Raw genomic sequence first — 25109 nt, 5'->3', positions numbered from 1 at the left:
CTGCCTCTCTTACTTGTCTTTCTGAAAATGCCATGCTCTCAACTCAAGGTCTTGGGGAAGGGAGGACCCCAACTATCCCTGGCCTGGTGAGCAGTGAAGGACAAGGTCTGGGAACACGATTATCGGAGTGGAAGCTCACTTTAGCATCAATTATGCATGTTATGGGACAGATAACCAAGGTGACCTTTATGCTCAGGATTCCAGTCCATTGGTGTCTGTGTAGAGACCCAACTCTGGTTGGCGAAAAAGCGACCCTAAGCGGTCTTAGTGTAGCCTGTGATCAAAGGGTGTTGGAAAGGAACCTCTACCCCCAGATATCCTCTGTGTTAGTTTTCTGATTCTGTTATAAATTACACAAATTTAGTGGCTTAAAACAGCTCAAACTTATTCTCTTACAGTTCTGGAGGTCAGAGTCTGAAATGGGTCACATGGGGCTAAAATCAAAGGTCATGCTCCTTCTGGAGGTTGGAGGCAAGAAGCTCTGCCTTTCCTGGATTCTAGAGGCCACCTGAATTTCTTGGCTTGTGGACCCTTCCCTTCTGTCTTTCAAGTGCATCAATCCCACCTCTCGTCTCTCAGCTCGTGACCCTCTAGCCTCCTTTATACATGGATACTTGTAATTCCATTGGCTCTACGTGGATAAGCTGAGCTGATCACCACAGCTCATGATCCTTAATTTAATCCATCTGCAAAGTCCCTGTTCCCATATTGTTGGTGTTCAGTCACTATGTCACATTCAGCTCTTTGCGACCCCATGGACTGCAGCACGCCAGGCTACTCTGTCCTTCACTACCTCCCTATGTTTGCTCAAACTCACATCCATTGAGTCAGTGATGCCATCCAACCACCTCATCCTCTGTCACCTTTCTCCTCCTGTCCTCAATCTTTCCTAGCATCAGACTCTTTTCCAATGAGTCGGCTCTTCACATACGTGGCCAAAATATTGGAATATTCAGCTTCAGCATCAGTCCTTTCAATGAATATTCATGGTTGATATCCTTTGGGATTGATTGGTTTGATCTCCTTGCTGTCCAAGGGACTCACAAGAGTCTTTTCCAGCACCACAGTTTGAAAGCATGAATTCTTCAGCATTCAACCTTCTTTACAGTCCAGCTCTCACATCCATACATGACTACTGGAAAAACCATAGCTTTGACTATACAGGCCTTTGTTGATAAAATCATGTCCCTGCTTTTTAATATGCTGTCTAGGCTTGTCATAGCTTTCCTTCCAAGGAGCAAGCATCTTTTAATTTCACAGCTGCAGTCACTGTCTGCAGTGATTTTGGAGCCCAAGAAAATAAAATCTGTCAGTGTTTCCACTTTTCCCCCATCTATTTGCCATGAAGTGATGGGACAGGATGCCATTAGCTTTTTGAACGTTCTCATTTAAGGCAACACATTCTGGATAATGGGATGTGTACATCTTTGAGAGACCATCTTCAGTCCACCACACCTCCCTACTGCTTCCCTGGTAGTTCAGCTGGTAAAGAATCTGCCTGCAATGCAGGAGACCTGGGTTCAATGCCCTGGGATTGGGAAGATCCCCTGGAGAAGGAAATGGCTACTGACTCCAGTTTTCTTGGGCTTCCCTGGTGGTTCAGATGGTAAGAAATCCACCCGCAATGTGGGAGACCTTGATTCTATTCCTGGGTTGGGAAGATCCCCTGGAGAAGGGGAAGGATTACCCACTCCAGTATTCTTGCGTGGAAAATTCCATGGACAGAGGAGCCTGGCAGGCTACAACCCATGGGATGACAAAGAGTCAGACATGACTTTCACTTTCTTTCATGCCACTTGAGAGACATTGCTTTGGGTCTTAAATTTCATTTGTTTAAGAATCTCTTTTAAAACACAAACACTCCTGGTAAAGGTGATGCCAAGAGTACTGGAGAAAGCCCTGGCCTGCTCTTGAGTTCCCTCTGCTCTTAATTCTGCTATCCAATAAGGCTGAATTACATTGGCTTATGGAAGCTCCCACCCTGGCCCTAAAAACCATGAGACAATGAAGAAAATAAGATGATAAGATTATATAAGTGAATTCATCCCTAAACTGATCAGATAGAGATGCCCAGAGTCACCTTAAAGAAAGAAAATGAGCAGGAAGCCCCCTGTGTAGCCAGATCCAAGGAATTACCCTGAAATGTCTCAAGTAGAAGCAAAGTGGTCTGACAAAGAAGCATGGGAATGAAGAGGCACAACGCTCACAGGCCTTGTGCCAGGCTCACTGTCCACCCGTCAAGATCCACTCTCTGCCTTCTCTGCCTCACTCTGTGATCTAAAAAGCTGGTCTTTGTCGAGCCTTTTGTCTTCCAATTGTGTTCAGCCAACTGGAGGCCATGTGTGGGATCAGAAGGCCACAGGAGAGATGGGCAGGAGTATTTCTTCTTCCAGTTCCCTCCCCACGAGACTGTTTTGGCAGGGACTCTCTTCCTTCATCAAAGGCCATGGATCATGTGGAAATGCTCCCCTTAGAGCTGCAGGTACAGCTCTCTCCAGGTTCTGGTAACTGCTTCCAAAAAGGAAGCAGTGGAAAACACCACTGGAGGTGGTCATTACTTCCAGAGTTGCCAGACTGGAGACAGACTAGGGGTGATTCATCATCCCTTGTTGGTTTTGAAATATGCTTGAAAAGAACAGTCCCTTCTTCACACTCTCAAATTACTATTCCCTTTTGAGAATGCTGTTAGTATTTTCTTCCTAGACCTTGTCTGATGCCCGCCTTGTCCTGGCACTACCCCTTCTGATAAGAGGATGTGCCTAGCCATTGTGCCTCAGACTTTCACACTCAATGCCATTGAGCTCTGGTCATTCTGTAGTCTCCCCTGTGCAGTTCTAGGAGCCTTGAACAACCAGCCCTATCTTGATTCTCCATGAAGCTTCTCACCCTATTCGAGAGAAGGCACTGGTCAGGCTAAAGTCAGCTTAGCAGGTTTGTGTCTTATTATACATTAATAAATTGGCTTTTTTGGAGGGGGTTATAGTTCTCTTTGAGCTATGTTACTATAAGTCATCATTGCTGCATCCAATCAAAGTTGGGGCATAAGAAGAAAGAGTGTCTGAACTGTTAAAGCTGGAAACAGACCACGCCAGACCACAGGGAATGCACAAAGGTCAGTGCCACCTTGCAAGGCCTCCTGGTAGCCAGGCCCTCCTCCAGGCGTCTCCTGTGATGTCTGTCTCAGCACACACTTGCTTTTAGAGTTCTACAGCCTTTAATATCCTCCACTGCTAACAGTGTATGATCCTCCCACAGACTGTTATCAGCTAACACCTTGCAGGGATTATGACAGCTGGCTCAGAGCAGGAACACACAGAAATGGGACATGGCTCAAAGCCTGGAGTGGGGAAGGAGGTAGGAGGGGAGAGGTGGGGTGAACTTGAGGCAGGATGAAGCTGACAATAAAGGGGTGGTCAATTTGACTCATGTTACTCTTTTGCAGCTGTTCCCTGGAGCTCTTGATCCCTGTTCCCTCTGTGGGTCCAGGTGTTAACCTTGGCTCTGCCACTAACTACCTGTGCAATCCTTATCTTCTTCAGATAATGGTTTCTTCAACTGAAAACAGAATGCTGAAAATCCATGAGTCTATTCTACACATATTTAATGTTACATTCAAGTATTTTTTTAAATGTTTATCTGAATAGCATCTTGTTGGGAAGTAGAGATTCAGTTTGATGTGGGTTATTTAGACTTCAGGTTTAGAGCACAGGAGGTCAAATGAATTCAGGCTTGGAACCCAGTTCCACGACTTACTGGGTGACCCTGAGAAAGTTATTTAATCTCTCTGATCCTTAAGTTCTTCATCTCTAAAGCAAGAAAATGCTTCCCAGCTTGCACAACTGTGAGGGTTATATGAGATAATGTCTATGCATCCTGGATATAAGCCAGGATCTCACACCCCCCAGAGTCTGCACAGAGTTACAGTTGAAGACATTTCTAAAACCAAATGTAATCTATAAAGTTTTCTAATCTTACTAGCAGCACTCAAAGAACATAAAAGGGGATCCAATTCACTTGAAGAACATAGAAGGGGATTCAATTTATAAACCACAGCAACATTTCTTAAAATAATATTTTCCTCTTCTGTCCAATTCCCCTACCTCTCACCCACTACTACTCTAGAATCTCAACTCTAGAAATCTCCCAAAATTCTCCCTAACACTAGACTTCACAGATTTGGCAAAACAAAACAAACAAGAGAAAGGGATGCCCAGTTAAACTTGAATTTACGATACACAACAAATCCCTTTTTCAGTACAGTGATTTCCCATGCAATATTTGGGACATCAGTTCAGTTCAGTCGCTCAGTTGTGTCTGACTCTTTGCGACCTCATGAATCATAGCACGCCAGGCCTCCCTGTCCATCACCAACTCCCGGAGTTCACTCAAACTCATGTCCATCGAGTCAGTGATGCCATCCAGCCATCTCAACCTCTGTTGTCCCCTTCTCCTCCTGCCCCCAATCCTTCCCAGCATCAGGTCTTTTCCAATGAGTCAACTCTTCGCAGGAGGTGGCCAAAGTACTGGAGTTTCAGCTTTAGCATCAGTCCATCCAATGAACACCCAGGACTGATCTCCTTTAGGATGAACTGGTTGGATCTCCTTGCAGTCCAAAGGACTCTCAAGAGTCTTCTCCAACTCCGCAGTTCAAAAGCATCAATTCTTCAGTGCTCAGCTTTCTTCACAGTCCAACTCTCACATCCATACATGACCACTGGAAAAACCATGGCCTTGTCTAGATGGACCTTTGATGGCAAAGTAATGTCTCTCCTTTTTAATATGCTATCTAGGTTGGTCATAACTTTCCTTCCAAGGAATAAGCATCTTTTAATTTCATGGCTACAATCACTGCAATCAGCAGTGATTTTGGAGCCCCAAAAAATAAAGTCTGACACTGTTTCCACTGTTTCCCCATCTATTTCCCATGAAGTGATGGGACCAGATGCCATGATCTTATTTTTCTGAATGTTGAGCTTTAAGCCAACTTTTCACTCTCCACTTTCACTTTCATCAAGAGGCTTTTTAGTTCCTCTTCACTTTCTGCCATAAGGGTGGTGTCATCTGCATATCTCAGGTTATTGATATTTCTCCCGGCAATCTTGATTCCGGCTTGTGCTTCTTTCAGCCCAGCGTTTCTCATGATGTACTCTGCATATAAGATAAATAAGCAGGGTGACAATATACAGCCTTGATGTACTCCTTTTCCTATTTGGAACCAGTCTGTTGTTCCATGTCCAGTTCTAACTGTTGCTTCCTGACCTGCATACAGATTTCTCAAGAGGCAGATCGGGTGGTCTGGTATTCCCATCTCTTTCAGAATTTTCCACAGTTTATTGTGATCCACACAGTCAAAGGCTTTGGTATAGTCAATAAAGCAGAAATAAATGTTTTTCTGGAACTCTCTTGCTTTTTCCCATGATCCAGCAGATGTTGGCAATTTGATCTCTGGTTCCTCTGCCTTTTCTAAAACCAGCTTGAACATCTGGAAGTTCACGGTTCACATATTGCTGAAGCCTGGCTTGGAGAATTTGGAGCATTATTTTACTAGCATGTGAGATGGTGCAATTGTGTGGTAGTTTGAGCATTCTTTGGCGTTGCCTTTCTTTGGAATTGGAATGAAAACTGACCTTTTCCAATCCTGTGGCCACTGTTGAGTTTTCCAAATTTGCTGGCATATTGAGTGCAGCACTTTCACAGCATCATCTTTCAGGGTTTGAAATAGCTCAACTGGAATTCCATCACCTCCACTAGCTTTGTTCCTAGTGATGCTTTCAAAGGCCCACTTGACTTCACATTCCAGGATGTCTGGCTCTAGGTGAGTGATTGCAATTATAGTCAAAGATTATTTGTTATTTATCTGAAATTAAAATTTAAGTGGAGTCCTGTATTTATATAGCAACCCCACCTAACACCCAACCCACAAAGGTTTTTTTTTTTCCTGCTGCTTTTCATTCCTCCCATCCCATGCTTGTTGCATAGGTTTGTCGCGGTTAAAGCTAACAATTCCTAGAAAATAAAAATAGAACATGAGTAATAAAGTCTAAAATTTGCCCCCCTTCTCCTTGGTTCTTCATTGAGTTTCCCTTGCTCAGAAGGTGCTGTGTGCAGAGGCCTCGCACTCAGCACTTGAGGCCAGAATTCGCGGTGTGACCTGGCCGCGCTGACACCTCAGCTCCACCGACCGTGTACGGAAGCCGCGCAGCTGACACTTCAAGATGAGGCGCAGGCTGTGTACAGACGCTGCTTCCACACCACAAGCTGTAACCTGAGCCGCCCAGCTGCACGGAATCCCGGGAGAACTTGGCTCCCTCCATACTGATGAGCAGCCCTGCCCAGGGTCTTTGGGGACAGCATGTGTGGTCTAGGGCAGCTCAACCTTTTGGCACCAGGGACCAAAGGTTTCATGCAAGAATTTTTCCACACACCGAGGCAGGTAGGGCAGATGGTTTCAGGATGATTCAAACTCATTTCATTTATTGTGCACTTTATTTCTATTATTATTACATCCTCCACCTCAGATCCTCAGGCATTAGATCCTAGATCTTGAGGACCTCTGGTCTAGAGCTCAAGGTTATGCTGCTCCATTCTTGGATTGGAGAATAAGGCTTTCCTTCACTTCTGAACTGAACTCAGTCTGTTCTGTTGGCTCCAGTGACACCGGGCAGAGGGAATCCTTATTGGGTCCCGACTTACAAAGGTCAGCAACAGGTTGTCTTAACTAGCTGTTTCTCTTCCTTCATTTTGTTTTCCTTCTACACTGTACCCAGTACCAGGCTTCTCCATGGAGCTGACCCAACAAGAAGCATCCTTTCCTTTCCCTCCTGCCTCTCCTGTCCTCCTTCTCCATATCCACTCCCCTGATTCCATGCCTCCCAAAGCTCAGTAGCCAGGAGAACCCTGAGAAGGCAGGAGAGTTCGCAGCTAATGAGCAAAGACTAAATTTTGGGGGGGTTAGGAAGTGAAGGCATCGCTCTCACACATGTCTAAGTAAGGTCCTTAACCCAGGGTCTGGAAGTATAGTAAGCACAGAACAAACACCTGCCCTTACTCCTGCCCTTCCTCGTTACTATTACTAGGTGGACAGCCACTCCCATCCACCCAGCCCAAATCCATGGCCTTGTTCTCTTTAGCAAGGGTCCCCAACCTCCAGGATCTAACGCCAGGTGATCTAGGTGGAACAACGTAAAATAGTAGAAATAAAGTTCACAATAAACGTGATGTGCCTGAATCATCCTGAAACCATCTCCACACCTGCCCCAGTTGATGGAAAAAACTGTCTTCCATGAAAACGGTCCCTGGTGCCAAAACCTTTGTGGACCACTGCTTTATAGAACACTCCAGGGAGCTTAAAAGCCTCAAGGAGGCCTGTCCACCAAACTGGCCCCACAGATATATCAGTGGTGATCCCAAGCCCCTGAGGACTGGATCCATACCAGCTCACAGTCTCTCCACTTCAGAAACGGTCTCTGTTCCACTGCTTGGAAGACCCAGGCAATCGTTGCATCACTCTGTTTGCAGGGTCATGTGACCCACTCTGCTGGCCACCCAGGAAGTTCAAGATTTCCAAAGCACCCAAGGAGCCAAGGGACCCCTCCTGGGACAGGGACCTCAGTTCTCTTTCCAGATGTTGAAGCCCCACTGCTGCTGACGGCAGTGATACCGCTCCATTCGGGGCCACCTCAGGGAGTTAAATTCCCATTATGAAAACAAAGCCCACTGAACTGGAAGAGAGTTGGTCCTGAGCACCAGCAAGAGCCTTGCCTCATTCCCAAAGGGGTGCTGGGTCCATTAAAGCCTTTCACAGCTGATTGCCCACCTGTTCTTCATTTTCCACTTCACTAGGTGCACTAAACAGTGTCCTGGGGAGAAGGACCCAGCAGAACAAACCAACAAAATTGAGAATTTCCCCCTCAATCCTCTTTGAGGCAGACCCTTCAGGCTGACTGGATGAGAAGATGCAGCTTCATTTCTCTTTCCTTCTAAGATTGGGAATTCAATCTGGGACAGATCAGACCCAGGGCTTAAGAAAAAAAAAAAAATGCCACCACATTCATTTCCCCTTATAACTACCAAGGGATTGCCCTACTGTTCTTTCTTCCTATATCATGGCTACTTTCCAGAACATATACATTAAAAAAAAAGAAGAAGAAGAAGGGAAAAAAGGCTTAAAAAAAAACTGAGCTGCATGGGACACATTCTAATTTCAATTCATTTCAGCAAAAATATGCTCTGAGGAACCAACCCGACTTGGGGGATACAAACTAGGATAAAGCCAGCACCCACCCTCCTGATACCCACTGTTCTGTGAGACTCAGATGTAAGTGGAACAACGCAGGCTGACCCCACATCACAGGGAGGACCTGTGTGCGCACAGGGAAGTGTGTGGGGATAGGGAGCGCATGAGAGCTGGACTTAAGGCCCCAAAATAAGAGCAGTGTTGTTGTGTTTCTGCTCTGTTAGTTTTGTGTGTTTTTCTTTTGTTTTGTCTTACTTTCTCTTCCCCCTCTCTTTTGTCATCAAGCCCACCCGCCTGGCTGTGAGGATGGCTGAGCTTCATAATCCTCCACACTCCTCAACATTCCTTCCACCTCTGACTCCAGAAAACAGACCATTTTATCTACCTGTTCCTATAGGTCACTCTGTCCATAAGAGGTGTAATACACAATATACATCTATATTTTTAGTTGAGTATTTACTGTGGTAAGCACTGAGAAAGTGGCTCTGGAAAACAGCCATAAGCAAAACAGCTAGACTCCACCTTCATGGAGCTTACAGAGAGAGCAGTTGCCGCACATAGAGTCGGGGTTTTAAACACACACACTTTGGAGTTGAAAAGAGTTGGGTTGCCTTATCTTGCATAAGACAGCAGGCCAACTCAATTCTCTGACTCAGTTTGCTGATGTATAAAATGGGGACAATAATACCCAACTCAATGGCTTGTTACGAGGTTTAAGCAAGATGTGCATAAGCACTGGGTGTATGTCAGCATTTACTACTAGTGTTTGTGGGGCTACTATTGTAACACATATTTCAGCACCAAAGCAATAACGCTGACAACATTATTGCGCTTTGCTGTTCTCAAATTGTTTCACGTGTCTGTTTCATTTCTCCAAGAACATCATAAGTTTCTTGAGGGCATGACAGCACTCAGCATACGGTAAATATTCAACAAAGAGCTGTTGGTTTTAGGTTGCAGGAGAATGTGGAATTTTTCTGCAAAACCTCTGAAGTTTCCATTTTAGGCAAGAGCAAAGTGGTGTCAGAGAATCTCCATGGCTGAAATGCCAAATGCACACGTTTGCTCAGCGAACAGGGCAGAAGGAAAGATCAAGTGAATTCCAATTGGGCTGTGACAGCCTCCTGTGACAGATAGCCTGCGGAGCAGAGGAGAACACAGCTGAATAAACCCGGGCACAGGGAGAAATGAGTGCAGCCAGGAGGAGGCTCGGCAGGATGAAAGATAGTGGGCCAGTGTGAGGCTGGAGAGGAAGCCTCCTTACTGCCCAAAGAGACGCAGGGGCTGCTCTTCAGGTGAAGTGGTGCTCAGGAAATTCCAGAACCTGGATGCATGATCCAATGAAACAGCTACTGATTGGCAACCACCAACTCAGAGGGAGGGAGGGACGTGATAATAAATGCATAATTGAGCAATAGGATGCTTCTTTTCAACACCCACCCCCACCAACCTCCACCTTGGAGACCCGGGTTCCACCAGAGAGAGAAACCTGTGTGATACCAAGAGACTGGCAAATGTTTCTTTTCTGGGAGATCCCACAGGTGCCTGTCAGATAAAACCAGGACAATTAACGTTTACCCCTGACTATTTGAGTTCTCAGAATCAGAAACCTATTGGTTGGCCCAAAAGTTCATTTGAGTTTTTCCATAACACCTTGTGAAAAACTTGAAAGAATCTTTTGGCCAATCCAGTATGATACAGTGCTATAAGGGGCTTCTCTGGTGGCTCAGAGGTTAAGTAACCCACCTGCCAGTACAGGAGAAGCAGGTTCGATCCCTGGGTCAGGATGATTCCCTGGAGAAGAAAATGGCAACCCACTCCAGTATTCTTGACTGGGAAAGCCCGCCGACAGAGAAGCCTGGCGGGTGACAGACCATGCGGTCACAAAGAGTCAGACGTGACTTAGCAACTAAACCGCAACAACATAAGGGGATTATCTAGGCCTGTCCCTTCACTTTATCGGGTAGAAAACTAGTCCAGAGAAGTCAAGTGACCTGCTCAACGCTGGGAAGTATTAGCTGGGAATCGTAGCTCCAACTGCCTGGGTCTGGGTTCATTGCTTGTTCTTTAGGCAAACTTATCCACAATTAGCAACATTTCTGTGTCTCGTGGCTGTGGTCTCAGCAGCACCTTGACCTTCATTCAAGCTAGAGTGGCTTCACCATGGTGCTTTCCTTTCCCCAAATTCTCCTCCAACCTGGGTTACACGATTGCTTTGCCTTATTTCCTCCCTCCTGGTTCTAACCACATGTCTTTCAAAGTGGGAAAAACCTTAGAGATGAGCCAACATTCCTTCCTTCACAGAGCAGAAGCCTCAGTCCAGCGTAGCTCTTGTGATTAACACTGTCATTATCATTACTATTATTGTTTGGGCACCAATGGCTAGCTAGGCCCAGGCAGTGACAGGCCAATGACTGAGCTGGTCCCCCCAACCAGGCACTTAGAGCCCCTCTGTCCCCTGGCATACAGTGCAGGCCTCCTGCAAGCCTCCCACAGCCAAAAACAGGAAGGAAATAAACAAACCAGTTGATGCTGGCCTGAGCTGAGTCATAAAGACTCAGACGGCAGAGTCTGAAGGAAGGTGCCTGGATTGTCTGGGCTTTGTGAGCAAACAACTGTGAGGCTGTAGGAAGATCTCTCCCTGCCCCTCCTGGTGACAGAGCCCCACAGGTGATCCTCAGGGCCCAGGGTGAGCTGGGGCTCCTCAAACTGGCATTTTATTGCTGATTCTAAAAACTGCCTGTCATTGCCAATCCCTGTTTTATGTCTTTTAATTGTTCTTAACTCATGTGCTCTTTGCTCTGAGGTGGTTGGAACACCAAGGGCAGCACTTCATAAAATAAACAGATAACGAGCTGTGTTTGCTTTCCTGCGGGGTGGAGATGAAGCAAGCAGGAGCCGGAGAGAGGAGACACAGAGGGAAGGCTTCTGAGGGTTTGCAGGCACGGGGCCTTCCCCTGGCAGGACCTTCCTTCCCTTGTTCTCCCTATAGTGTCATGCTGGGCTTCCAAGCACCAACAGGAGCCAGAAAATTGGAGGACAGGAAGTTGCAGGAGTCATTTGGAAGCATCTATGGGCTCTGCCACTGCCTAGCCAACCAGGCAGAGCCAGTGTGAGAAGATGAGAGAGAAGGACTGTGTCTTTGTGGAATTTCAGAGAATGTAGGAGAGGAGACATAGAATTAAAAAGAAAAATCTAGGCCAGCAATTCCACTCCTTGGTATATATATCTGGAAAATAAACAAAAATACTGATTCAAAAAGATACATGGACCCCAATGTTCATAGCAACACTATTTACAATAGGCAAGGTATGGAAGCCACCTAAATGCCCATCAACAGACAAATGAATAAAGAAGATGTGGTATGGCAATTACTCAGGCATTAAAAAGAATGAAATGCTGCCTAGCAATGTATTGATAGATGAACCTAGAGAACATTATGCTTAGGGAAATAAGTCAGAGAAAGACAGATACTGTGTGATATCACTTATATGCGGAATGTAAAAAATAATACAAATAAATATATATAACAAAGCAGAAGCAGACTTACAGATACAGAAAACAAACTACTGGTTATCAGAGTGGAGAGAGAAGGAGAGAGGGACAAATTAAGGGTATGGGATTAAGAGATACAAACTACTATGTATAAAATAAATATATAGATAGCAACAAGGATATATTATATAGCACAGAGAATTCCAGCCACTATCTTGTAATAACTTTTAAAGGAGTATAATCTGTAAAAATACTGAATTATTATGCTGTACACCTGAAATTAATACAATATTGTAAATCGACTGTACTTCAATTTTTTTTAAATAAAGAAAAAAGAATAATTAGAATATCTTCCCCAACTCCAACTGAAAGGCCAAAACTAACCAGGAGTTACTGACAGCCTCCACATATTCCTTGCAAAGGGGCCACTTCAGCCTGGTGACTGAGACAGAGCAGGTCTGGATTCCAGTCCCCTGCTCTGCCACTTACTTGATGTGTCACTTCAGGCCAGTGGCTTCACTGTTCAGAGTTTTAGTTTCTTTATGTGAAAAGAAGAGAAGAGAAAAGCAAAGGAGCAAAGGAAAGATATAAGCATCTCAATGCAAAGTTCCAAAGAATAGCAAGAGGAGATAAGAAAGCCTTCTTCAGTGATCAGTGCAAAGAAATAGAGGAAAACAACAGAATGGGAAAGACTAGAGATCTCTTCAAGAAAATTAGAGATACCAAGGGGACATTTCATGCAATGATGGGCACAATAAAGGATAGAAATGGTATGGACCTAACAGAAGCAGAAGATAATAAGAAGAGATGGCAAGAATACACAGAAGAACTGTACAAAAAAGATCTTCACAACCCAGATAATCACGATGGTGTGATCACTCACCTAGAGCCAGACATCCTGGAACGTGAAGTCAAGTGGGCCTTAGAAAGCATCACTAGGAACAAAGCTAGTGGAGGTGATGGAATTCCAGTTGAGCTATTCCAAATCCTAAAAGATGATGCTGTGAAAGTGCTGCACTCAATATGCCAGCAAATTGGGAAAACTCAACAGTGGCCACAGGACTGGAAAAGGTCAGTTTTCATTCCAATCCCAAAGAAAGGCAATGCCAAAGAATGCTCAAACTATCGCACAGTTGCACTCATCTCACATGCTAGTAAAGTAATGCTCCAAATTCTCCAAGCCAGGCTTCAGTAATATGTGAACCGTGAACTTCCTGATGTTCAAGCTGGTTTTAGAAAAGGCAGAGGAACCAGAGATCAAATTGTCAACATCCGCTGGATCATGGAAAAAGCAAGAGAGTTCCAGAAAAATATCTGTTTCTGCTTTATTGACTATGCCAAAGCCTTTGACTGTGTGGATCACAATAAACTGTGGTAAATTCTGAAAGAGATGGGAATACCAGACCACCTGATCTGCCTCTTGAGAAATTTGTATGCAGGTCAGGAAGCAACAGTTAGAACTGGACATGGAACAACAGACTGGTTCCAAATAGGAAAAGGAGTACGTCAAGGCTGTATATTGTCACCCTGCTTATTTAACTTATATGCAGAGTACATCATGAGAAACGCTGGGCTGGAAGAAACACAAGCTGGAATCAAGATTGCCGGGAGAAATATCAATAACCTCAGATATGCAGATGACACCACCCTTATGGCAGAAAGTGAAGAGGAACTCAAAAGCCTCTTGATGAAAGTGAAAGTGGAGAGTTGAAAAAGTTGGCTTTAAGCTCAACATTCAGAAAAATAAGATCATGGCATCTGGTCCCATCACTTCATGGGAAATAGATGGGGAAACAGTGGAAACAATGTCAGACTTTATTTTGGGGGGCTCCAAAATCACTGCAGATGGTGACTGCAGCCATGAAATTAAAAGACGCTTACTCCTTGGAAGGAAAGTTATGACCAACCTAGATAGCATATTCAAAAGCAGAGACATTACTTTGGAACAAAGGTTCATCTAGTCAAGGCTATGGTTTTTCCAGTGGTCATGTATGGATGTGAGAGTTGGACTGTGAAGAAGGCTGAGTGCCGAAGAATTGATGCCTTTAAACTGTGGTGTTGGAGAAGACTCTTGAGAGTCCCTTGGACTGCAAGGAGATCCAACCAGTCCATTCTGAAGGAGATCAGCCCTGGGATTTCTTTGGAAGGAATGATGCTAAAGCTGAAACTCCAGTACTTTGGCCACCTCATGCGAAGAGTTGACTCATTGGAAAAGACTCTGATGCTGGGACGGATTGGGGGCAGGAGGAGAAGGGGATGACAGAGGATGAGATGGCTGGATGGCATCACTGACTCGATGGACATGAGTCTGGGTAAGCTCTGGGAGTTGGTGATGGACAGGGAGGCCTGGCGTGCTGCGATTCATGGGGTTGCAAAGAGTCGGACACGACTGAGCGACTGAACTGAACTGAAAGAGGGTGTGTGTGTGTCTGTGTGTCTGTGTGCGTGAGTCACTCAGTTGTGTCCAACTCTTTGTGACTTCATGAACTGTAGCCCACCAGGCTCCTCTGTCCATGGAATTCTCCAGACAAGAACATTGGAGTGGGTAGACATTCCCTCCTCCAGGGGATCTTCCCAACCCAGGGATCAAACCCGAGTCTCCTGCAACACAGATTCTTTACCATCTGAGCTACCAGGGAACCCCCACGATAAAAATACCTTATTCATATCAGTGTTGGGAAAAGCAAAAGAAGACGGATAATCCAAGTAAAGTGCTTACTTTGCCTAATGTGGGCACGTGGCAAACACTAAATATTAATTATTATTGTTATTATGCATTTAGTGCTGTATTAGGCAATCATAGGAGAAGCAAAAAGAGCCAAAATAGTGCCTGTCACTGAGAAATATATTCTCCAACATCCCACTCTGTCTCCTCTCTGCCCACCAAACCTGATTTATGCTCAGAAGCACCTCCAGGCAGTGCAGGGAGCCTGGATTTGTGCCCCAGCTCTACTACTCTCCAGCCCTATGCCTCTGCGCACATCACCTAACTTCTCTAAACCTCAGTTTCCTCTTCTGTAAAACGGAAATAATGATAAGGATTTTGCAACTTCATAAGATCATCGTGAGGTTCAAATGCAATTATGTGTGAATATGCTGCAAAAGCTGTAAAATACTGCAAAAATAAAAAGTTATGATTCTACCCAACCTTATAGGTTTCACTCAGATGCCACCTTCTCCCACCTTTCTTATGAATGAAGTCCAACTCAAACTGTCTTAAGTGGGGAGAAAAAGGATTTTCCTAGCTTTCACAACTAAAAAGTTCTGGAGTAGCTGGCTCTGGTTTCCAAAGGATGACATTTTCAAAAATCTGATTCTTTCTTTCTCTTAGCTCTGCTTTCCTCTGTGTTACCTTTACTCTCAGGTAGGCTTTTCCTTTGAGCCTGTGACAAAGACAGCCACAAGCTTTCTGGACTTGCAATCTATCAACTCCACAACCCAAGTAGAAACCGTCCACCCATTTCTTGAAAGTTCCAGCAAAAGTCCCAGAATTGAGTCTCTGGGGCCTGACTCATGTCCCATACTTGTTGGTGGCCCTTTTGCCTGTGGCCAAGAGAATATGTGTGCATTCTCAGTCACTCAGTCATGTCCTTTGCGACCCTATGGACTGTAGCCCTCCAGGCTCCTCTGTCCAGGGGATTCTCCCAGCAAGAATACTAGAGTGGATTGCCATTTCCTCCTCCAGGGGATCTTCCCGACCTAGGAACTGAACCCACATCTCTTAAGTCTCCTGCCAGGAGAAGAGAATATGCTAATTGGCCAAATATGGGTCATATGCCAGGTGATGAGGTTATTCCACCCCCAACCACATAAACAACGGATGGAAGTGGTTCCTTAGAAGCAAAGCAGGGTGCTGTTTCTAACAGAAGGGAGAAGGAGACTCTGGACAACACATGTCCACCGCACACAGATATACTCTTGTATTTTCTGGTAGGACGTAGGGAAAAGAAATGAGAGCCAGACAAGAAGTCACAAAGAGCAACCAAACATTTGCTTGGTGGCATGTGGTTGAATCAGCAGTTTCTTTCCCTGGAAAACTCTGCCTAGTAATATGACTTCAGGGAAATGAAGGTGCTGGCCATTGCAGGAAAGGAACCCTCCTCTTGCTGGGAAACACAATGGTGAATGATAAAGGGAAACAGAATCCTACTTCTTGGTTCATTAAAGCAGGACAGCGTTTAATAAATAGTGCATGAATGCATGCTCAACTGTTCCGGTCGTTTCCGACTCTTTGGGACCCTATGGACTGTAGCCTGCCAAGATCCTCTGTCCTTGGGATTCTCCAGGCAAGAATACTGGAGTGGCTTGCCATGCTCTTTGCCAGGGGATCTTCCTGACCCAGGGATCGAACCTGGGTCTCCTGCATTACAGGTATATTCTTTACCAACTGGAAAGCCCTTTAATAAATAGTATTTGATGATAAAGTTTTGGCAAGACCACTCAATAACCATGATGCTAACTCTGATTCTTATTTCACTTGAGAATCTGCATAAGTCCAGATTTCTGGCTGCTATTAATAGGGGTCATGTTGTGGGCAGGCTGCCTGAAGCAGCTTCTGTGTGCAAGAAGGCAAATCCTGGGTGGGTATCCCTTAAAAACACAGTTATTTCAGTCTAAGCCACAACATCATTGCAACCCAATTCCATTTCGCTTAGGGACCTGGCAGACTTCCTACCATCCTATCACTACTTCCACCTCCTAAATAAAACTTCTTTTACTGTTTTATCACATTAGAAAAGCTATATACACACTTATTCAGGAATCTCAAATAGAAGCATAAGGTCCCCATATCCTACTCAATCTTGTTGCAAATCTTCACGTCCTTTTCCAGGCATATATAAATACAGTACATAAGATTTTCAAGTGAGATCAAATTGGTTCATAATATATACTGGGAACACCTCTCTATGCTTATGATACCTTTATATAGCATCAATTTTAATAAATTCATGCTTTTAATTATATGAATATACCATAAATTACTTTTGTGGTCCCCTACTGTTGGACAGCTAGATTATTTACAAATGTTACTATTATGGTATTCTCTGGAGACATTTAAAAGTAAAATGAATGTACCCCTGGATAATGGGGCTACAGTAGGGAGCTATAACAGTCAAACAGGGTAGAAAACATGGGACCCAGTATAGAAGAGGGACTATAAGAAAAAAAGAGCTGTTCTCAGAAAAATGTTATTCCTATCTGACATCACGTAGACCACAGCTGGAATCCTGGAGTTTTTCTGGGCTTCGCTCCCAGCTCAGTGGAATTTTTTATTTGAATGACATAAAGATTTATCCATCTGGGATCTGTTGTTTCCATGTGGTAATGGTGGATTGGTCACTAATTCCATTCGCTTTGATTGTATATGTTTTAGTTAACTAACTAGATAATAAATCACCTCAAAAATTACTGGCTTAAATCGACCATCTTATTCGCTTATGGTACTCTAAGTCAGCTAACAGGGCTCTGTTAGGTGGTTGTCCTGCTCTATATGCCATTGGCTGGAGTCACTCATCTGGCTTCCTTTACTTGGTGACCGGGCAGGTAGGGCTAAAACAATCACTCACATGAGCAGCACCTCAGCACTTTACCCCATGGCCTCTCTCTCTCCCCATGGTTAGCTTGGGCTTCCTAACAGCATGGAAGTCTCAGGGAAGCCAGACTTCTTACATTTCGAGGGCACTCTATTTGTCAAAGCCAGTCTTAGGCTCAGTCTAGATTAAAAGAGGACACAGACTCTACTCTTGATGAGAGAAGAAGCAAAGAATTTGCATCCATCTTTAACCTACCATAGTAAACATGATGAAAACAAAAGGTTATAGGGTTTATCTGTCAGGAAGAAAAAATGGACCATTATGATGTTGCAAATTGCCAAGTCCCAAGTGCAGACTCAAGAGGCTAAAAGAGTTTGTCCCAGGGAGACTTCCCTGGTGGTTCAGGGGCTAAGACTCTGCACTTCCAGTGCAGGGGGCCTGGGTTTGATCCCTGATCAGGGAGCTAGATCCTACTAAGCATTTTCATGCAGCAACTAAAGAGTCTGTGAATTACAACTAAGACTCAGTGTAGTCAAATAAATAAAAGTTACTATTTTTTTTAACTTTAAAAGAAGAGTTTGCCCCAGTTCTGAGCAATAAACCAAAGAGACTATTACCAGGGTGGACTGTGGGAAATGAAATCCCTGGCAGAACTCACACTCAAGAGACAACACACTCATCCTGACCCACAGCGCCACCCACAGTGCTGGAGCCTTCTCCAGCCTTCTCCAGCACAATCTCTGGGTCTTGGATTTCTCACCCAGCTCCTCCCTCTGCTGTGGAGCTTACTTGTCCCTGGACTCCAGCAAGGCACCTGCTTCTGCTTTTGCAGATCCCTGCTCATTCCTTAAGTATAGTTATTCATTCCTTAAATATAGTAATGTGAGTTCTGAGATCTTAGTGAGAAACTTCCTTGTTGAAATTACAAATACTGGTTCTGAAAGTGTAGATACGCTTCCTTAGATTAGCAAAATCAAAGAAGGTATAAGTTGTCCCATGAAAATAATGAATTTCCTATGTAACAATAATAATATTTTTTAAATAATATTTTTCCATATGGGAGCCTTGAAAAAAACTAAAATTCCCTTCAGGTCATTCGGTCCTAGAGGTCCAAGCGAATCAACCAGATAGAAGGAGCCTGGCTCTCCCCATAACATTTATTGGGATGGAACAGGGAGTTTCTTGGTCACTCCCACCTCCATCTCAGAGTTAGTTTTACAGTTTCTTATAGGTCTGTCTAGTGCTGGTCTAAATTTTATATCAAGTCATTTATTGCCTGATCCCCACTTGATTGATAAAAAATGCTGCTACTTGGTGTACAGTAACTCTGAAACAAAGCCAGCCATTTGAGGTTAGTATGTGAACAAATGGGCCACACAATGGCAAGAAGTTGGATCGTCTATAATCTATGCACAATCTTGGGCCCAGCCATGGAGGTCTAGCTTCTCTGCAGAAACATACAGACTGTGGCCTCTTTAAAAAGGTCTTACACATAGTGTCTTTACTTTTCACTCTAAATGGATCAGATTAGAGCTGACCAGCTCTTTAATATTTAAAGTTTCTTTTTCACAGTCCAGCCTGAAGCCTTGTGCCTATTTGATTTGTATAACTCATATCTGGCTGATGGTAGATTGAGACAAATATCATCTTTTCAGAACTTAAAATGACTCCATTTTTTCCCCTTCCCTGTGCCTCCCTCCCACCACAGGGCAGTGTTCTAAGAGCTAGGAGACGGACAGATGCCCACTTCCAGGGGCATCTATCTCTACCATCTACCCTACTTCCTCTCTACCCACTTCCATCTCTACCCCACCCATTCCTTAGGCTTTAGATTCTCTAGTTATTGTCCCTGGACCTCTGGGAAGAAATCAAGACATTATTTCATTTGATCAGGATCATTTAGAAATAGCAGAACCACTTTCTGCTCCGCTGCCGCTCACAGTATTGAGATGAGTAAATTAACGTAAATGGCTATTAGAGAAAGCAGGGGAGTGAATGTCAATGCAGCCCATGGATGACCTTCCTTTGGTGTCTTTCCACATCGTGACCATCGTGTAGACACTGGGGTATGTGCTTTGGGACTTGTATGCCAGGTTTTGGCCCTGGATACAAGCTCTGGATGGGCTGGACCAAACGTAGGAAGATGGACCACAAGGCCTCACGTGGTCCTCCCGTCCACCTTGCCACCTTCTAAGCCTGAAGCTAGCAGGTTTCTACACACTGAGCTTCCTTCCATGGCCTCAGGGGAAGAAAGTGCCCCCTTTTGTGGAGAGATGTTCTGTCCCTCATAGAAAGGGCCCCTTTACCCGTTATCAGAGTGTTTGGAAAGATTCTATGAAATAAGAGGAAAGAGATGGGAGGGGTGGGGAGGCATGAAAGAGAGAGAGAAAGAACGAGGATTCATTTCCGGGCTTTCTAACATCATAGGCTGGCTGTCAGCTCTCACTGAGCTAGGTCAGAACATCCCGCCCAGGCCACACCCTCCCTTCCCTCAGAAATCTGAAAGAAGTCATCAAGGGGCCTTTGACTTTATTCCCTAGCCTGGTCTGGGCATTGAAAAAATGACTTTCTCCTGGCTTCATGTTTGGCCTCCGGTGACACCCTGAGGGAGATGTTGCCTTTTCCTCAGTCACACACAGGCACGTACGTACACACCCTCCTCACACTCCCTCATTACGGCAAGATTCTCCTGCTTTGTGCAGGAGCTGTGAGGACTAAGCACTATCAGTGGGGGAAACGGGGGCAAGGAGAATGGGAGGAAAATTACTTAAAAGGACTTGCGGTCTGAAGATGGGCTATTTTTTAATCTTTATTTTGAAATCATTTCAGACTTATAGAAAAGTCCTTTTTACAGAAAAATGCAGGGAATTCCTGTAAACCATCTCATTTGCTTATCGTTTTCTATCATCTATCCATTTATCTTACATACTTTTTTCCTGAACTGGTTGAAAGTAAGTTACAGATATGATGCCCTTTTATCTCTAAAGACTTGAGTGTGAGATTCCCAGGGGAGAAAATGGACACTTTCTTTTATGACATCAATACATAATCAAAATCAGGAAATTATTTTGATACAATACTAGTACCTAACCTACACATCTGTTCCAAACTTCATCAGTTTTCCTAGCAATGTTCTTTACAGCAATAAACAAAAAAGTATTTGATCCAGAATCCAATCCAAGATCTCCTGTTGTCAGGTCTCTGCAAGTTTTTTCCAATTAGGTTAGTTCGTCAGTTTTTGTCTTTCATGACATTGACATTTTTGAAGGATAAAAGCCGCTTATTGAATAGACTGCCCTTACTTTTAGACCTTCTGATGTTCTTTCACAATTAGATTCAGGCTGCGCAGTTTTGGCAGGAGTACCATGGAGGTGATACTGTGCCCTTCTTAGCGCATCACATCCGGAGAGGCACGATACTGATTTGTCCCTTGTGATGCTAACTTGGACTGTTTGTTTCAGGTGGGGACTGTCAAGCCTCTCCACGGCAAAGTTACTGTATTTCTTTTTGAAATCAATACATATTTTATGAGAAGGAACTTTGAGATTGTATAAAAATACTGCTTTTCATCAAATTTTTACCCACTGGCTTATACCTCCATTGATAGCTCTTGCCTGAACCAATTACTACTACGAAGGTTGTCAAATAGCAATTTGGCCAGTGGGAGAGACTTCCAGCTCTCTCCTTTGTCTTTTTGACATGTCCAGGCAGGGCTATTTTTGAGAGAGGATATTCCAGAACTTGTCCAGAATATTCCTCCAAACTATGAAAATTTCAATATCAATCAGGAATCTCGTTTTTAACATTATGACAAAATAAACATTATGAACCAATGAATTTTAGAGTGCCAATGGAATAACAAAATGTTTGTTAAAGTGCATTGAATTGTCTCTCTCTGTACCAGACTCATATTTTAAGTCAAGGCTTGACTCCTCCCATCTCCCAGGCAGTCCATGTCACAGTGGACCTACTGAGGAAATAGCAGAGGAGACAGAAGGGGCAGGGAAGTGGGGGAAAGAGAATGCCAGATGGAGAGGTGAAGGAAAGGAAAAGAGAAGGAACGAGGCAGACTCCTCCCCTCCTCCATTCAGACCAGCCTTGTACCAACAGCCTCCTCACGTGCCCATCCATACTGACTCCTCCAGGAAGTCAGCCCTCTGCTGCCACGGGGATTCGTGTTGGCAAGATGCAGGATATTTTGTCAGAGGTTAGAAACAGTCACCTTCATCTCACAAAAGGCACTGGGAGACAATCTGGGTTGCAATGGAAGCAACTCAGGTTCCTTCATTACAGAAATACACTGGAAGGGATGGAGGGGAGAAAACACCGGATCAGTGATGTCCCCATCTCTCTCCTCACTGGGACTCCCACCACAGGCTGGAGGTGCTTCTGGCAGAACTGAGTGCAGGGGAAAGCCAGCAATAAATCAGCTCTGTCTTTACTAGCCGGGGGTTGCTATGGCAATAGGAATACACTGTAGGGTTTAAGAGATGTAATTTTCTGTGATTCACTGTGTATTTTTAGCCATTTTTCTTCCTGTATTATCTCCCTGTGGCAATTGCCTATTAATGCTGGTCCACACCAAGATTGGACTAAATGGTCCCTTCTCAGAAGTGATGAAAGTCCTGGAGACCAATAAGTACCAGGGGGTTATGGCCCTTAGACCAAGGGAAACCTGGGAGACAGCCAGACTGGTTAAGGAGCTGGGTTAATAGGCATGGGTCATGCTACGTCTAAGGAAGAATCATGGAGAATGAAGGACCCCAGAAATGCGGCGCTGGGTTGCTTGGAATGGGAAACTGAGTCTCAGTACTCACGGTAGTCAGGGTGCTTGCAAGGTGTCAAGGGTAAACCTTTACCAGTCAGGAACAAAAACCCTGAGGAGGGAAGCTAGGACCCCTAGGGAAGCTAGCAAGTTCTGGACATGGAACTATAAAGGCATACCAGTCTTCTGTCAGACTAGCTCAAGCCTTACTACTGTGTGTCATTCTTTCCTTCTCTCCTTCCTTTAACGTTCTCACTCTCTCACCAAAAACTATAGAGGAGAGACTGAGAGGAGCTGGAAAACTCTACTGGTCTACTTGGCTATCTGTCAATAGTTATATGAGGAGTCTTTTCATTTCAGGCAACAGAAAATCCAACCTAAACTGTTGAAGCAAAATGAGAACTTACTGTCTCTATATCAAAAAGTTCCGGGCATTGAGCTAGCTTCAGGCACAGCTGTCCTCATGGAGCCAGATGACATCATCAACATCTGGGCTCTCTGTCACACCAAGTTCTTCTGATGTTTTGGTGTTCTGGCTGTAATAACATAAAACTCAGCTAATAGAGCCTTCAAGGAAGTGTGGTTTGTTTTTCTCATATGAGAAATCTGGAGATAGGTTTATTTTTCTCATCTAGTAAGTAGCCCAGAATAGGCATAAATGACATCACCAAGCAACAGTTCAGTAATATCATCAGGAACTCAGCCTCTTTCTTCATTTCTGTTCCACCATCTTTAGAGTCATAGGAGGACAATTCCAGTTCCAGACATTCAAGGCAGAAAGAAGAGACTGCACATAATTCTTTTATCCAGAGAACAGCAAGAGGAGCACAGCCTGGTCAGGAAACGCCTCGGCTCTTGGGCTTCCGATCAGCCTGGCCAAGACTTTCTTGGAGCTGAGCTCCAGCCTAAGGTTCTTTCTACCTAAATCCTCTTTCCTGTCCTCTCTCCTTCGGCAAGTCTCAGGCCTGCCTTGTTGCCTGAAGGCTCTTCTCACCAACCTCTGCTCCCCTGCCCTTTATTCTTCAAAGGTGTCCTGCCAGGACTTCCCTGATGGTCCAGTGGTTAAGACTCCATGCTCCCAATGCAGGCAGTCCACGCTCACTCCCTGGTCAGGGAACTAGATCCCACATGCTGCAACTAAGATCCAGCACAGCAAAATAAATAAATCAATGTTTGTTTGTTTAAAAAAAAGGTGTCCTCCCCAATTCATCTATTGCATACTTCATTCCATCCTGGTGTCTGTTTCTCAAAGGACCCAAAATGACATGCCTCTTGTGCCTGCTTTGACTCACTGTACGGGCTATACCACAGGTATGCACGTTTCCAAAGATTCTCAAGTGTTAAGAAACAAGCAAGCAATGAAAAGAATAATTCAAAGTTAGGAGTGGGGCAGATCAAATGTAGACCATTGAAGGGGGCTGTTGACCTGACACTCAAAAAGTGAAGCCTCCTTCTCTGAGCAAGTTTCTGAATAGAAGGAAGACAACAGCCACTGCTGATCTTAAAGGAAACTGCTGCATTGCCTGTATTGGAGGTGAATGGGAGTCTGAAACTTGCCAGGAGTCACACTGCAGGGCTGCAGATAGATTCTAGTCATTCTAACTTTCAACACTACTTAAGCGAGGAATTGATTCTTTATAGAAAGAGCAAAGGCTGCTACTTAACTCAGCCCAAGGGAGAAAATAATCAATTACGCGAAATACACTGGCTTTTGACAAGGTTCTCCAAAGGATTGATCATGGGATTACCCTTGCTTCCCCCAGGAGCATGCGCCACAACCACCCCAGCCCACCCCCCTCAGCCACTACCTTCAGGCTTATCCGGTGATGGCTAACTGGAAGTACAGGTGGATGCAGCCTACAAACATGTTTGACTTGGTTCCCACAGTGTTTTGTTTTGTGTTGCTTTTTATAAAACTTAATTCTTTTGGACTCTGTGGGAGAGGAAGAGGGTGGGATGATTTGGGAGAATGGCATTGAAATATGTATAATATCATATATGAAATGAGTCGCCAGTCCAGGTTCGATGCACGATACTGGATGCTTGGGGCTGGTGCACTGGGACTACTCAGAGGGATGGTATGGGGAGGGAGAAGGGAGGAGGGTTCAGGATGGGGAACACATGTACACCTGTGGCAGATTCATTTTGATATATGGGAAAACCAATACAATATTGTAAAGTTAAAAAAAAAAAAAACTTAATTCATGTCCATTGGATGGCATCATCGACTCAACGGACATGAGTCTGAGCAAACTTTGAGAGATAGTAAAGGACAGGGAATCCTGGCAAGCTGCAGTCCATGGGGTCACAAAGAGTCAGACACAACTTAGCAACTGAACAACAACATTAGTTGACAAGATTTATCAATTGGGATACTGCACATAAAAATCTGGAGTCCTTGCTTCTCTTGAAAATTCAGAGGATCTGGTTATACTCATTCTGCATTATACTGTTATACTATTCCTGCATCAATCAGGGCCGAAATCCCCATTGTTTCTATCTTATTACACCTGTTGGCCCTGAAGTCTTTTGAGCTTATGGTGCCAGGGTTAAACTGCTCAAGACAGGAAACCTCCTTGATTTTGAGCACTCAGGTTCAGATCATGAGGCCTGGAGAGCACTGGGCTGAAGTTAGCTGTGAGTTCCTTAAGAAAAATGAGTTACTAAGCAAATCAATAGGTAATAAACCACTTATTACCTGCAAAACAGCCTAAGTGCTTTATAAGTCTCCTCCCGTTTCACACCGACCTTGATTTTCACACCAAGTCAAGCCCCAGAGTTATCCCCAAGCACAGGAAAACTTCATGACCTGTCCAAAGTCAGAGAGTCCATAAGCAACACAGTCAGAATGTGAAGCCCAGACGCTGACTTCAGAGCCCACACATGTATCCACTACACTGTGATGCTTCCACCTGCATCACAGGGTTGTCCGTGAGAATTATACAAAAGGGTGTAGGCCAGGTGCTTTTTGTAAACTGTAAAGTACCAGAGCAATGTTCACTATTATCTATCACTTGATCACTGCAATTTTTTTTCAAAATTGAAGTTAAAATTCACCCAATCAGTTGGGCCCCTTTCT

The 25109-nt window shown here is 44.4% G+C and overlaps 1 long non-coding RNA gene across 1 annotated transcript in view; it reads right to left on the bottom strand.

Moving 5' to 3' along the window:
- The window catches only part of LOC129621680 (uncharacterized), a 96327-nt gene extending 71407 nt beyond the window's left edge, over positions 1–24920 (bottom strand). Inside the window, exon 1 of the long non-coding RNA XR_008699607.1 lies at positions 24729–24920. This is a non-coding gene — a long non-coding RNA (uncharacterized LOC129621680). The remainder of the gene's footprint in view (positions 1–24728) is intronic.
- Positions 24921–25109: the final 189 nt, after the last annotated feature.

The sequence above is a fragment of the Bubalus kerabau genome, chromosome 10 (genome assembly GCF_029407905.1).
Source record: "Bubalus kerabau isolate K-KA32 ecotype Philippines breed swamp buffalo chromosome 10, PCC_UOA_SB_1v2, whole genome shotgun sequence".
Lineage (NCBI taxonomy): Eukaryota > Metazoa > Chordata > Mammalia > Artiodactyla > Bovidae > Bubalus > Bubalus kerabau.
This window is presented reverse-complemented; position numbering and strand designations above follow the sequence as displayed.